Raw genomic sequence first — 15,873 nt, 5'->3', positions numbered from 1 at the left:
TTTCAAATTACATTAGCTGCCTCTTTGACTTGATTCAGATCATTGATTTGAATGTTGGCGAGGATTGGGCCAAAGGCAAGGAACCTCCCTGCAGAAGGTCAGGAATTTTTTGACTGGGTAAGGGCCTTCGGCCAACAGTGCATCCGCCCACAGGTGCACTGCCCAACCCAACTTTCTCCATCTGGTTTCCATCATGAGAAATTTGTCAGACTCCTGAGCTGACCTAATTAATGCACTAATGATAATTGTCCCTTACTTAGCATTGAAGGAAGGCCTAGATCAACAAGCATGGGGCAGGTTCATTTTGGGGTGGGGTGAGAGGAGCAGAGGAATAGGCCCTGCCCAGAGGTTGGAGCAGCACAGGAGCCCCTAGTGCTCAGGGGAATGGGAGCCCTTGAAGAAAATTTGGAGGAAACTAGAACACAGTTTCATCCCACTCACCCTTTGCCCAGACAGGTCTTGTAGGGATATAGGCTAGATTTAACCATTCAGCTCGCAGTTATCGGATGCTTAATAGGAATGAGATGCTGTGATACAAGCGTGGTGCTACAGAGACAGCCCTATGCTTCCAGAACCAATCAACATATCCTCATTATGAGGATTTCAGGCACATTTAAAGACTTTCCTAAACCCTGGAGCCCCTGAACTTGGGTAGGTGAGAGATAATAGTAAACATTCTTAAGAGCTGGGGGTCTCAATGGAGTGCATCTTCTGGGGAAGTGTGTCCAGGACCCAAAATACCACAAAAGAGCCAAGCTCTGGCAGAGGTGCCAAGGAGCCTGGGAGCTCTGGGAAAGAATTATGAGGCTGTTGGGCCCAGAGAAGCTGGCTAGGGCATCCATGGGGATATGGATTAAGGTTTGGGTGTTTATACCTTTCACATTGACCCTTTGTGAGAAGATAGCATTTCAGAGTGATATGCGTTTCATTGAACTGCTGCAGCAAATCATCCCAACTGGAAGACTTACACAATACAAATGTACCCCCTCACAGTTCTGGAGGCAGAAGTATGAAACCTTGGTGTTAGCAGGGCCCCACCTCCATGCCTGTCTCCTAGTTTCCAGTGACTGCTGACACCCGGCATTCTTTGGCTTGTAGTCACATCTATCTAATCTCCGCCAGTGTTTGCATTGGCCACATCCTTTTCTTCTGTCAGTCCCAAACCTCCCTCTGCCCTTCTAATATAAGGACACTGGTCATCTAGGGCCCACTGGATAATCCAGGGTGATCTTATCTCAAGATGCTTAACTGAATTATATCTCCAGAGACCCTTTTCCTAGATCAGGTAACATTTACAAGTTCTGGGAACTAGGGCATAGACATATCCTTGGAGGGCGGGGGATATCATTCAACTCATATAAATCCATCTCAGTGTTCTTCTCCCAGTAGCAAATCACTCTCACATTTTGAACCTGAGCAGTGCTTTTGCTGCCACAAGCAAGCAAGAGTTACAGCTGGAAATGAGCAGTATGTGTATTAGCACCTGTGGATGGAAACAGTACAATGTTTGCTGGGATCTGGAGAAAGAACCTGCATGCGCACACACACAAGAAATACGTTATTTTAAGCGCTCAACACCAAATACGATCTTACTCTCCTTAAATATCTCAATGACTAGAGTAACTGTTGAGTACAATTTGGGCGCATGTGTATTATGTGTTTTAAAAAGTCATTTGATCAGGACCCATTCATATTTTTGTTTGTTGCTTTTATCTAACAGTTTGAAGACTCCCTGATTCTCATCATATCACTGCAGTCTTCCCGAGTCTCACTCTTGCACTTGACTATTCCTGCACCAACCCAGGCCTTTGGTGGCCAACGAAGAGAGAACTCAGGGGCTGTTTCTTCCTGTGGCTAATCATGCTCTCCTTGCCGTGCTTACATACCTCACTGCTAATAGTTTCACTTATGTATCATAATAATCCCCACGTGGCTGCTGCTGGATAGTCTAGCACTTGAGGCCACTCCGGAGGAGGGTCAGGGAGCAGGATAGCAATGATTGCACAGGGCCACTGCTCAAGCAGGTATGAGCTGAATTCACTCATTCGTCATTCATTCAAGCAGACCTCTCGGAGCACCTGTCATGTGCAAGGCACCACTCTGGGTCCTAGGAGATAGGGAATGTAGAGATGATCCCTGCCTCCAAAACACTGAAAGCAACTTCATAACATCTCATGTTTTAGACTCTGAATTTTGAATCCAAAGTAAAGAAGACAAAGTTATGTCAGCAGAGTGGAACTGTCAGGAGATATGGAACATTGTAAATGCCTTACTCTTTTAGTTCTTTACAAGTGGCCCAGGCCGGGTAGCTCAGTTGGTTAGAGTGTGGTCCTGATATGCGAAGGTTGCAGGTTTGATCCCCAGTGAGGACGCACACAAGAATCAACCAATGAATGCATAAATAAGTGGAACGACGAATCGATGTTTCTCTCTCCCTAAAATCAGTAAATAAATTTAAAAAATGTTTAAATAGTTCTTTACGAGCAGCAGTCACATACTTCATCTCCTTAGAATTAATGTTGTCACCCTGGGGATAGAGGCTGGTAGCCTCTCAGTTTCCAGAGCAGAAAGGCGAGGCTGAGCAGGGGAGCTGGCTTATCCAGGTGGCCGGCCAGCCGGAGGGCGGCGGAGCTGGGCTCTGAGTCCAGGTGCCCTGTGGGCTGTCTGGGGCTCTCTCCACTCTGCCAGGAGTTTGTCTTTGCCCTTTCCTGCCTTGACCTTTAAGCCATTGCCGCCCTCGCTGATCCTGCGGCCCGTGCCCCTGGTGGCACCCTCTGCCTGGGCTCCCTGCTCTGCATCCAGGAACTTCTCGGTTCTCTAATCTGATAAATTATGCTAGTGGGTGAAAATAGGTCAAACAGCAGATTTCCAACCCTATTTTAAGCTTTGGGGAGATAAAGCTTTAGTGAAAAATGGATACAAAAACTATTTAATGGACATACCAGATGAAGGATAAGCTGCTTTAATTATGCAAATGTTTATCCAGCACTTACCACCCTGGAGGCAGTGAGCTCGCAGGCCCTTGGGAGGGCAGGCTACCCCGTGTCCCAGCACAGAAAGCTCAGAGCGGGCGCAGCCGGAGCTCTGTCTGAGTCCTTGCTCTGAAGCTGGGCAAGTGACAAGCTCTTTGAGGTTGGTGTTTTGTGAAATGGAGATAAAACTGTCTACACAAGGGTCTCGTGAGGATTCGATGGGCTAAAGTATATAGACATGCCTGCTGGGAGTTTAATTTTTTCATGTTAGTTTCTTTCCATCTCAGAAAACTTACATTCCAGTTAGGGAGGTAAAGTCACTAACACAGATTGTCTTGGGGAGAGATGTACTCCAACAGCCTGACCCTTCCTGACACTTGCAAAAATGTCACATACTCTGGGAAGGTGGTAAGAGGATGGATCACAGGTGAAAAGATGGGCACAGCTGGAAGGACGAGAGTGCGGGTCGAAGGGCAGGGACACAGAGGAGAGGGCAGGGCACAGGTGAGAGGGCAGGGGCACAAGTCCACAGCCAGGTGGGCAGGGTCAGTACATACGGGGCCTGAAGGCAGCAAAGGAGGGTTGTCGTGAGTGTCGGGGAGGGTGCCTCCCTTCCGGGGTGGCTTCTCGTCTTCCTTGCACTCTTTAAAATCTTGTTTGACTTACAAAAGTAAAGCACACTAGTAAAAATTAGAAAATGCAAAACTGTATAAATTAGTACAGAATTATATCAATTCCCTCTCTCTCAGCCCCGTTGCCAGCACTAGCTTGGTTAAGTATTTGGCCCGCCCGTCCACACCTCTGCCAGTGCCCGGCTGAACATATTTTATATCCATCTACTGTTTCAATTTTAAAACAATGGCTTACCCTAAGAATTTGTTCTGCAACTTGCTTTTCATTGTTGTCTGTTAGTCAAAGTCTATTATAACCAACTCTCCACATCAGTAACCACAGCTCTACCTTGTTGTTTTAAAGCCCTGTGTGATATTACACAGCATGATACCCCATAATTTATTTAACTTGTTCCCACTAAATTGTCTCCAGTCTTTAGCTGTTATAAACAATGGTGTAGCTTATCCATTAATTCAGCAAATATGAACTGAGCAGCTCCAGTGCACCAAGCCCAGACCGTGCTTTAGAGAGTAGGGGAGGTGACAGTCCCCGTGCCCACGGAGCCTGCAGGCTGGTGGGGGAAGCAGACACCAGGGCAAGGATGGCACACGTAAGCGCAAAACGGTCCCTGGGGCTGGGAGGCGGGTGACTTTGTCAGGAGGTGAAGCGGGGCTTTTATATGGGATGGCGTTGAGGCCACAACAGTCAGTCAGGGGAAGGAGTGGCAGAGTTCTGTGCAGAGAAGGGTTACTGAGGTCACAGTGAAGAGAGCAGAAACATGTGGGACTAATGGTAGACCAGGTGGCTGGAGCACAGAGAGAAACAGGGTAGCACCACAGGACTTCCTAGGCTGGCTTGAGGGGTTCGCCTTTTTTCCTGAGGCAGGACTTCAGTGTCAGGGCAATACAGGGTGACGGATGTGAACGCTGCCTTGATCATGGTGATGTTTGTACAAAGGTCAACCATACCAAACTGTACACTTTTTTTTAAGCTTTTATTTATTTATTTATTTTTAGAGAAAGGGGAAAGCAGGGAGAAAGAGAGGGAGAGAAACATCAATGTGTGTTTGCCTCTCATGAGCTTCCTACTGGGGACTTGCCCCGCAATCCAGGCATGTGCCCTGACTCAGAATCGAACCAGGGACCCTTTGGTTCACACTCCAGCTCTCAATCCACTGGGCTACACCAGCCAGGGTTCAAATTGTACACTTTAAATAGTATATGCATGTTATTGTACATGAATTGTACCTCAACAAAACTACTTTTTAAACCCACTGGAGGCATCATCTGATACTCAAAGACCTGCCAGAAGTACAGCAGTGGGGCAGACACTAGAAATAGGGGAACCAGCCAAGGCTTAATGATGTATGCTGTTAGGTAAGGGAAGTAGAGCTGGTTCATTCATTTTAACTGCTGTGTGGTATTCTCTTGCGGGAATATATTGCAATCCATTTATCCATTTGCCTGCTGAAAGATATTTTACTGGGTTGGCCAAAAAGTCCGTTATGTTTTTTTCCATAAAATAAAAGACACAGTTTTCATTTTCAACAATAACTTGGCTGATTTGGATATGTGTCGGCTATCTCCCACTATTGGCTTCTAGTGGCAGAGGCCAGGGATGCTGCTAACCATCTTCCAATGCATAAGCCAGCCCCACAGCAAAGAATTATTTGGCCAAAATGTCAGTAGTACCAAGAAACTTTGCAAACCACTTTTGACACGTTCAGCCAGTCGCAGTACCTTCTTCACACACTTCGCACATCTGTTTTTGCATTTCAGTTGCATTTTTACCTTTCATGAAATAATAAAGCATAATGTGCTGAAAATGTTGCGTACTTTCTACAGTCTTCAATATTAAAATGACTGCACAAAAATTCACCAATTTTGATTTTTTTTTAAAAAAATGCGTACTGATATGACAGCTATCACAATACAATCTAACAAAATTGTTTCAAATGAAGGTAAAAACAACTAAACCTGCTACAATCATCTTAAGGGAAAAATGTAATGAACTTTTTGGCCAACCCAATAGATTGTTTCCAATTGTTCAGTATTACAAAATTCCCTTCACGAACAGTCTTTTCAGTTTTGCCAAGTACTCACCTGTGATAGTGTCTCTGATGAAATACCTACAGGAGGAATTGCTGAGTCATGGGGCATGAGTGCCTTCAAGTGTTCTAAATGTTGCCAAATTTCTCTCTCCAAAGTCATTGCATACATAGTCACTGCTGTTTTTCACTAGGCCAGAATCAATGTGTCTCCTGCAGGCTCCCGGGAAGAGCCAGTTCCCTTAACTTTTCCTGGCTCTTGAGCCGGCCCGCATTCACTGGCTTGTGGCCTGTTCCTCTATCGTCAAAGCCAGCCACCTAGAATGTTCAAATCTCTCCCCCACTTCAACAGTCCTATGTCCCTGTCATAAGCACTGTGGGCCAGCCCAATTTATTAATACAGGTATGCCCTCCTTCTTGAAAGTTTGCCTCATGCCATGTCGCTTTAGTGAAAGACCCACATTAATACCTCTTTTCTGGAACCTAAAGAAACCAACTGGATTTTCACTTTTATGAAAAAAGGTGAAGAGAGAAAATAATTTTCAATGTTCTGTTTTGCAGCCAGCTGTTGAAGAGGCAGCGCGCAACCTGAGCCCCTGGAGGCTCCTTCCCCAGAATCACACTCAGCACCTCAACCTCAGGCCTCCAGAGCTTTGCACCGTGTGAGTACCTGTGTTTTACCTGCATTTATTTTGTGCTTTGGCCAGTAACATGTATACTAAGGTACCCGCGCTCCTAAGGGTTTTCCATTTAGCATAAAACTGGACATAATTAAACATATTTGGTATGATTTGGTAAGCTATTTTGAGTCTGAAAACACTCAGCTTTTTTTCCCGTACAAATTAGTGGTAATTGCTTCTTCGCTTTGCACCATTTCTGCTTAGGAAGTCTCACAAGAACGCTCCACTTTCAGATAGCAGGGGAAAATCTGTATAGTCCACTTCCCCTACTCATCTGCTCTGCCATCTTTATTGTATAGCAAGCTTTCATAAACTCATGGGACTGTTTCTGGGCGCTTTGCTCTGTTCTTTCAATTATTTATTCCCCTGTTTCTCAAAAAGTGTGGTCCACGGACCCACAACATCAGCATCACCTTGTAGCTTGTTTGGGATGCCGAACCTCAAGCCCCATCCCAGACCTTCCCAATTAGGATCTGTGATTAACATGATCCCCAGGGGTTTTGTATGAGCACGAAAGTTTGAGAAGCACTAGTCTACCCCCTGCTTTTGAAATCCCGAAGCTATAGCTTTATTTCACATATTTACTATTTAACAAGTCAAGTTCTCCTCTTTGTTCTTTCTCATGTTGAAGCCATAGTTTAATTTAGGGGAACTGGAAATTTTATAATAATCAAAGTCATTCATAAGCTTCTCAGTTTTCACTGATGTCATCGCTTATGTTTTTCAGTAAACCCTGGTAATTTTCTCTGTAGAGGCGTTATATACTCTCTTTGTAGATTTTATTCCTAGAAGACTTACAGGTTTTGTTGCTATTGAAAATGCTATTTCTTACTACCTCTTCTAGTCATTATTGGTATATTAGAATGTAATTTGTATTTGCATATCGATCTGGTAAGCTTGCAAAACATGTTTTTTATTAGTGCTAATAGTGTTTCGGTAGATTCTATAGATAGAAGATAATAATATCGTCTGTGCATGATAAAGCTTTGTGTTTTCCTTTCTTATCTTTTCAATTTTTATTTGTCTGCCTAATGTTAATCCACTAGCTAGGATTTCCAATATCATGTTAAGTAGTTGTGAAGCAGAGATGGTCTTGATCCTGAACTTAAAGGAGATGATTTAAATGTCCAAAGTTCAATTAGATGTTTTCAGTTGTTTTTTTAGTTGATACACTTTAAAAGTTTAAAGAGGTGTTCTTCACTTTCTCATTTGCTAAGATTTTTAAAATTATAAATGGGTATCAGATTTTTTGAAATATTTTGTATGCATCTACTGAAATGTTTAGCATGCATGTAAAAAGGACTGCCAAGGAATCTCCCCCATCCCCAAATGGCAATTACATTAGAGTACAGAGCTTCTGGGGGGTTTCATCTCCTTTCCTATATGTTTGTGTTACATTGCTTCCTTATTTAAATACTTTCCTCTTCCAGAGACCCACTAGTAGTATTAAAGAAGACAAATGAAATATATTGGGTTGGCCAAAAAGGCTACATGGTTTTTTCCCATAAAATAAAAAAGCACATTTTTCATTTTCACCAATAACTTTATTGATTTGGATATACTGAGTATGTCGGCTATCTCCTGCATGGTATTACATTGTTTATTCTCAATTAATGTCTCAATTTAATCACTGTCAACTTGAACTGGTCTTCCCAACCTTGGAGCATCATCCAACGAGAAATCTCCTGCACAGAACTTTGCAAATCACTTTTGACATGTTCGGTCAGTCACAGCACCTTCGCCATATGCTGCACAAATCTTGTTTTGCATTTCAGTTGCATTTTTACCTTTCCTGAAATAATAAAGCATAATATGCTGAAAATGCATATTTTCTTCCATCTTCAATTTTAAAATGGCTACACAAAAATTCACCAATTTTGATGTTTCTTTTTTTTAAATGCATGCTTACATGACAGCTGTCATGATCTAAACTAATAAAATTGTTCTGAATGAAGTTAAAGACAATTAAGTGCTACTAGAGCCATCATATGGAAAAAAAACAAACTTTTTGGCCAACCTGATATCTCTCTTTTCCTTTTAAGGAGACTCAGAACATCAGCCTATTCAGTGACGTTAAGGGAAGAATGGCCATAAAAATTCAGATCACATAAGTACTCGCATATTCAAAAAGTATTTATTGAGCACCTGTTATATTCCAGATATGCTAGAAGCAAGGATTATTTTTTTAAAAAAGAAAGATTGAGTTCTTTTCTCAGAGAGTGAGCTTTGTGTAGTGTCTAAAAGTTGGTTAGAGTATTGTCCCAATACAACAAGGTTGTGGGTCCAGTCCCCAGATCAACCAATGAATGCATAAGTAAGTGAACTAACAAACCTCTCTCTCTCTCAAATCAATAAAAAACATTTAAAAGTCCTAGACTCAGGTCGACTATTTACAAGCAGTTAATCTTGGGTAAATTACTTAAGCTCTTTGAGCTTCAATTATCTCATTTGTAAAATGGAAATAATAATAAATCATTCAAATGGATTTTTGAATGATTAAGATGCTTTCGGCTCAAGTAATTCAGTTTAAACAATAAGGAAAATATATCTCTTTACATGAAAAACTCTGATCCTTCTGGGTTGGTTACCTCAGTAATCAATGACACCATCAAAGACTCAATTACAATACCTTCCATTTCTTGGTTCTGACATTTTCTTTGTGTCTCCTTGTGCTCAGGCTAATTCCCATCCTAACTGTAAAATGACTGTTAAAATTTCTGGCATCCAGAAGGTTTTGAGAAGCACCGCCCTTTTCCCCCACACTTTAGACTTCTCTTCATATCTTATTGGCTAGAATTTTATTACATGCCCTGGTTGAAACAAATCGCTCTAAGAGAAATGGGCTCACAGTAGTTGGATTAGGCCATTTGGGATAAAGCTTGCCTTGAGTTACCAAGAAGCGTAGTAGAGACCCAAACAAAATGAGAGCTCTGCCAGCCATGAAGAGAGCAGCTGGTTGTTTGGGGAACAACAGGAGTCTCCAACACAGGGCTGTTGTAAAATTGTAACGAGGTCATTTGTGTAAGGCTCTTGGAATGGTACCTGGTGCACAGTCAGCACTCAAATGGATGTTAGCTAAACCTATGTCTCAGGTATTTCACTATTAAGTTATACATTGTGTTTTTTATGGTGTTGAATGATAGTTGTAATCAAGGTGACCACAGGCTACAAAGGAGCCCCTAACCTGGTTTGGACAGAGGAATGGAAGGGTGAGGAGGGGTCGAGAAAGGCTTCTCGAAAGAGATGGCTTTGAGCTGACTGTTGAAAGACAGATAGGAATTGCAGATTAACAACAAAAAGGATGGCTTGGGCCCGGGGCTTGGAGCTAGAGATTTATCTGTCCTTCAGGTACTTGAAAATGCCTGGGAGGGAAAATGTCTGGGGAGAAGGAGGCTGAAAAAAAACCTTCAAGAGGCTGTGCCCGGAGGGCATGGTGACGTCAAGACACTTAAATGTCTTAGACAAATTGATCTTGAGTGCTTGTCAAAGTTTATTATCTTGCTGGTAAAAAGAAACCAGAAAGAAGAGACCGCTGGTTCAGAGAGGAGTTGTGGAGTTGGAGAAAAGAATCTTACATAATTAGCCAGTTTTTGTTTTTATTTATTTACTAATTTAAAATTTTTGAATTAAATGTATTGGGGTGACACTGGTTAATAACATCATATCAGTCCCAAGTGTATAATTCTATAATACATCCTCTATATATTGCAATGTGTGCTCACCACCCAAAGTCGAGCCTCCATCTGTCACCAAATATTTGACCCCCTTTGCTCTCTGCAACTTTCCTCCACCCCTCCTCCCTCTGGTTATCACCTGCCTATTGTCTGTGTGTAGGCATTTATTTGTTTTGTTTTGTTTGTTCATTTGTTGCTTTCTGTTTTACATCCCACTTATGAGTGAAATCATATGGTTCTTGTCCATTTCTGTCTGACTTACTTCGCTTAATATGATACTCTCAAGCTCCAACCATTTTGTCACAAATGGCAGTATTTCATCCCTTCTTAGAGCAGCCAGTTCTTTTAAAGATTTTGTTTTTTAGAGAGAGGGGAAGGGAGGGAGAGAGGGAGAGGGAGAGAAACACTGATGTGCATAGAAACATCCATGGTTTGCCTCTCACATATCCTCAGCAGGAGACCTGGTCCACAACCCAGACATGTGTCCTGACTGGGAATTGAACTGGAGACCTTTTGGTTTGCAGGCCGATGATTAATCCACTGAACCACATCAGCCTGGGCAGTAGCCTGTTTTTAAAGTGAGAAAAATTTCAAGGTCATCTGACAAAGTCATAACAATATCAAGGGCATATTGGTTGTACCAAAGGACAATTTCGGCACAACAGTCTAAGACACCAGGTGTGTTGACCGTCAGTCAAAAGAGGAAAGAAAAAGACCTGGCACATTTTTTTAAAAAGGTTTTACTTAATTTTTAGAGAGAGAAGAAAGGAGGGAGAAAGGGAAGGAGAGAAACATCCATGTGTGGTTGCCTCTCACGCGCCCCCTGCTGGGGACCTGGCCCACAACCCAGGCATGTGCCCTGACTGGGAACCAAACTGGCGACCCTTTGCTTCACAGGCTGGCACTCAATCCACTGAGCCACACCAGTCAGGGCAAGACCTGGCACATTTAAGAAAAAATGATAAGGATTCATTTCTCTCTGAATTTGGAATAATCAGTAGTGTTTTTATGGGACCAACTGACAAGTAAGCAGGAAACAGAGTCAGCTATTCAGGGGGATGAGCAGAAAAAGAGTCTGCGGGGAGAAGGTCAAGTAGGACTTTAAGTTCTCATTCTAAACAGTCAACCCTGATGATATGTTTCATTCAAACCACAAAGATGCAAAATGCAGTCTGACCACTGCTTAGTTTGGGATAACATTTTTTTCCCACCAGAAATGAAAAAGCAAGCTCGATGCTGTGTTGGGGGCCGGGGAGTGGAAATCGATTCTGAAAGTTGGAGGGAACCACTGCCGGGGGGTCAGGCTCCCTCTTTGGGCCGTTGTCTCTTCCTCCCGGGCCTGGGACATCCCACCAGAGCACCCAGAAGGAACACCAACATGCCCATGGGTGCACTGTCTTTCATTTTGACGAAGCGACAAATGAGTCTATGCTTGTAAATACCTGCCCGAAGAAATCGGATGTGCTGACACCACTTTGCAATAAGAACCTGCAGATAACAACTCTTAACTTTAAAAACCAGTTTTGTCCAGCGCAGAGCAGGACCCTTGCCGGCCTCTCTAGGGCTGCCAGCGGCAGGCTCCTCGTTGGTCTCCAGTGGGCTCAGCCCCCTCCAAAGACAGCAGCGCCCAGAAAGTGCCGGCCCTGCGGCAGCATCTACCAGAGTTCAGTTTGCTCTGGGCCAGAATAGGCAACTCCTCCTGAACGCTGTCCAAGAAGGAACATCCTGCCAAGACAGAATGTTCCAACTCTGCTACACCCAGAAGATATAAAACAACCGATACGTTAGAGAGAAGTGGCAATCAAGGGAAAGAAAGCAAATAATTTTGTCCTCCTGCACTTCACTGGAAGTTGAGGAGGAAGTGAGAAGGCCCGCCTGGCCTTCCACGGAGCAGTGGGGCCCAGCCTTGACCCTCACGCTCCAGCCCTCAGCGAGGGTGCTGTCCCCTGTGGAAGAGGCCCTGCTGAGGAGGTGACCAGGGACCGGAATGGCAAGGCCTGGGAAAAACTCTTCCCTCCTACCCTTACTCCATTCCTCAAACCTGTGTGTTTTGACTAAATAAAAAAGTAGGAAAGTAAACCGTGTGGCTGGGGCCATTACCATCCGCTGAGGATGCCCACCTCCTGCCACTCCCTCTTAGATCTTGCCCTCGGGAGACACCAAATTGCTTCCAGCAGCCCACGCGTAGCACGTCACTGCTCTGCTCTGGGCCTCCAGCCACATCGGATCCCAGCGGCCTGCAGCGTCTGTCGACTCCGTTATGAAAGCTGGAGTTGGAGCTTGGCCCAGGTACCACAGCATCCTGGGCTCCCATTACACGAGACACTCCCCTCTCTGTGCAGGAACTGCTACCTGTCTCCTCCACCATCCCAGGGCCTTTGCAAGGGAAGGACGGAGTCTTACGTGTGTGTGTTCCGGTACTGGCATGAGCCTGCACAGAGTAGGTGCTCACAGACATGCAGGGGAAGTGGCGTGCACAGTGAGGACCTGGCGCCCCAGCCTCCATCCCGACCTGGCTCTACCTGCGGTCCTGGGGCCTGGCCCCACAGGCCAGCCACAAACCCGGGCCAGGCGCAGAAGGGCAGAGAGGAGCGAACCCGATCGCTTGCTTCTTAGATGTTCAGGGCCTCTCCCCCTCCCTCTCAGCAGCTGAGGTGCAACACACAGAGATTCTCTCTTTACACGGGCTTCGATGGTAAGTGCCGGGCAAAGCTCTGTGTTCCTTCTATTGCTGGGGTTTTCCTGTTTCAGCCCCTGAAGATGCCACTGAGGAAAAGAGGGCTCTTCAGCGGGCAGATCTCTGAACTCAAAGGACACTTTCCGGCCCTGGGCATGGCTCTGCTCTGGGTGCCAAGGCTGATTTCTCTGAGGGAAAAAAAAGCACCTTAGGGAGTAGCTAGGGGGCTGCATTCCCCACGGAGAAAGGCCCTTTAAAGAAGAGCTCTGTCGAGGCAATAAAAGACCCTGTGTCCAAAAGGACCCAGGAGTCAGGAAGAAGCAACCCTGAACTCAAGAAAGAAAAAAAAAATCTCTAGAGTTTGTAAACCTGGTTATCTCCAGACTCCAGTCCCGAGCATTGGCCCAAGTGGGAGCTACACCCGTTGTTTCTCTTATCAGCAACTATAGCTGCTGTGACCATAGAAAGGCCGCGCCCGTGTCATCGTCCCTGTTTCTCTCTCCTGTCTTCAAGGGTCTCCTTCCTTCCCTTTTTTTACCAGCCCTTTCGCCATTTACTTTTCTTTTACTATTAAAAATCTTTTCCTCTCTCTGTCTCTGAAGCTTGTACACACATGTACCCTCACTTCCCATTCACATCTGGCAGCCGCCCTTGCCGTGGAGTCTCCGGACCCCAAACCACCCTCCTACACAGCCAGTCCCCGAGCCCTCCTTCCTCAGACCCCGTCTGTGAGCTCGCTGAAGAGATGTAGCCGAATCCCTCTTTCGCTGAGCTTCTATTTATCGCAAAATTTATTAAGCACTATATAAAAGGCCCTATATTAAAAAACTATATATATGGCCCCGCCTACTATGTATAAGGCCCTGGACTGAGGGCTGAGGTTACCAAGGTCAGTAAGGTGTTAGGGTTTATTTGGGAAGACATATATAAACCTATACTTTGGGTACAAGAGGTAAGACTGTTAGAGGTGTTCACCGACCTTGAGGTAAGAGCCAGGGTGGACGCCAATCCTGGGAGCTAAGGGAAGGCTTCCACGAGAAAGTGATGCCAGGGGAAGAAAGATGGGAAGAAAATTCCAGAAAGAAGCAGCCATGTAAACAAAGGCACGGAGACAGGAAATGGTGTGGTCTATGAGAGACGCTACCTGGGAGTGGTCCAGAACTGCTCTGTGGGATATTACCAGAGATGAGTCTGATGAAGTACCAGGAGAAAGTTCTAGAAGTCCTCTGAGCAAGGCTAAGGGCTTGGACTGTCTTCTGTACAAGATGGGGAACTCATCACATGACACTAGTTACTTGCAGAGTGGAGGATGGCCCCACCTCTGGGAGTCAGACTGCGGGGCAGGGAGCGTCGCCAGGAGGTATTCGAGATAACCCAGCCCGGAAATGGGGCAGGCACAGCGGCGGTGAGGTTAGATGGGAAGCAACACATTCGAAGCATGAATAGTTAAACACAATAGAAGCCACCCATTCTTTGGTGACTCCCTGGAGTGAGGAGTAAGGGAGACAGAGTCTAGGGTGATTCCACCCCAGTTTGTGGCCCAAGTCCCTGCAGAGAGGAGCTGTGCCCGTGGCTGATCGGGGCGAAGTTCTGAGTTCCAGGGCGACAGTAAGACCTTTAGGGGCTGCAAGCACAGAAAGGACGATGTTGCCTTTCCCATGTATGTATCAAAATAAAATCAGTGTCAGTTTATGGTTGTAATAAAGACCAACAGAATTTTGAATTTTCCCAAGTTATCCATTTAAACATATATTTAATGTGCGTACATACGTATATACATATGTGTGGTTTTTTTCATTGTTTTTTTTCTTCACAACACCTTTGCTCCGGGGACCCTGGGCACCTGCCTTGTCTGCCTGCTGCTGGTTTTCAGCGGGTTTTAGGAGTGAACAGGGTCTGAAGTGACAGGCCAGTGTAGCCCCAGGCCTTCGATAAGGGGGCAAAGGGAGAGAGAAGATCTGCGGATGAGGGAGGAGAAGTTTGTGTTTTAGGGGAGGAATCCTGGCTATGCTTCCAGGCTGAGAGGCTGGGATGAAACAAGTAAATAGAGCACGACTGAGAGAGGAGGAGGGATCGGTGGGGCAGTGTCCAAGGGACAGGAAGTGGATGGCCAAGGGCCTGGGAGCCTTGGCTTTGGCAGCGGGAAGGACCCCTCAGCCTAGGCCAGAGGAGGTGGGATGCAGGTGGGGATAAATATGTAGGTGGGACGGGAAGTCAGTGGCCTCCGACGGCTCAGAGAAGGAGGCCTGGCGAGGGTGTGAGTTGGGGCTTTGGGAGACAGTGGAAGACTTGGCACTGGTATTAAAAGAAAGCGGACCCAGGACAGCCATTTCCTCAGCTCCTCATCCCCTCGCTGTTTCCTCTCTCTCAGAACCACGATCAACAGCAGCTTAAGCAGGAGGTTGAACCCAGGACAAAGGTGATGCCTGAGGTGGCCACTGTGGAGACAAAGGTCACACCACCCCCTACAGGGACCACCCACGTTCCTTTGCCCTGACCTTTGCTGCTGCCCTGACTAGTAGTGAATTCTCATCCAATTCCATATCTGTAGGCTCTTTGTCAGATTCCCTCACCAGCTGTTTACTTGTACATCATCTTCATGCCTCTTCCCCATCCTGGATTAATTCTATTGTAGGCTGAGTGCAATTTCCCAATACATATTCATGGGTTTCTGTCTGCTCAGAGCTATTGCGCCCTGGATGCACGCACATGTCCTCTCTCTCTCTCTCTTGCTCTCTCTCTCTCTCTGGGTGTAGTTCCAAACAGCTCTCCTATGCTCAAAATTTTTTTGAAGTTTTGTGTCATACTTTAAAAACTTAGTGAAATATTATATTTTTCCCATGTTTATTTTTGATACCATATAAATATATTGAAACCACATACTACAAATATAACTGACATTCCAAGAGGATATTCTATGCTCCTTGCACCTGTGAGGCCTTGCTGAGCACTCCCAGGGGAACTTGCACCTTGTCTGAGAAATATCGATCTATAAATTACTGCTTTCTTCTTTCTTCTTTGCAAGCCCACCAATGCACTGTCAACAACATAGGTGATGTGTTCATGTTTGATCTAAGTGTTATTTAATTGCACTAGACGGAAAGAATGGTGGCAATCGTAGGCACAGTAAAGCACAGTTGGTCCATCTGGAGCCCAGAGAAGGTAAGTGACTGGCCTAAGGTCCCACAGCATGTTAGCAGTAGCGCTGGGA

The sequence above is a fragment of the Pteronotus mesoamericanus genome, unplaced genomic scaffold (genome assembly GCF_021234165.1).
Source record: "Pteronotus mesoamericanus isolate MK-2021 breed Mesoamerican mustached bat unplaced genomic scaffold, CSHL_Meso_final scaffold_99, whole genome shotgun sequence".
NCBI lineage: Eukaryota > Metazoa > Chordata > Mammalia > Chiroptera > Mormoopidae > Pteronotus > Pteronotus mesoamericanus.
The sequence above is the reverse complement of the archived record's forward strand: the minus strand, read 5'-3'. Positions refer to the sequence as shown.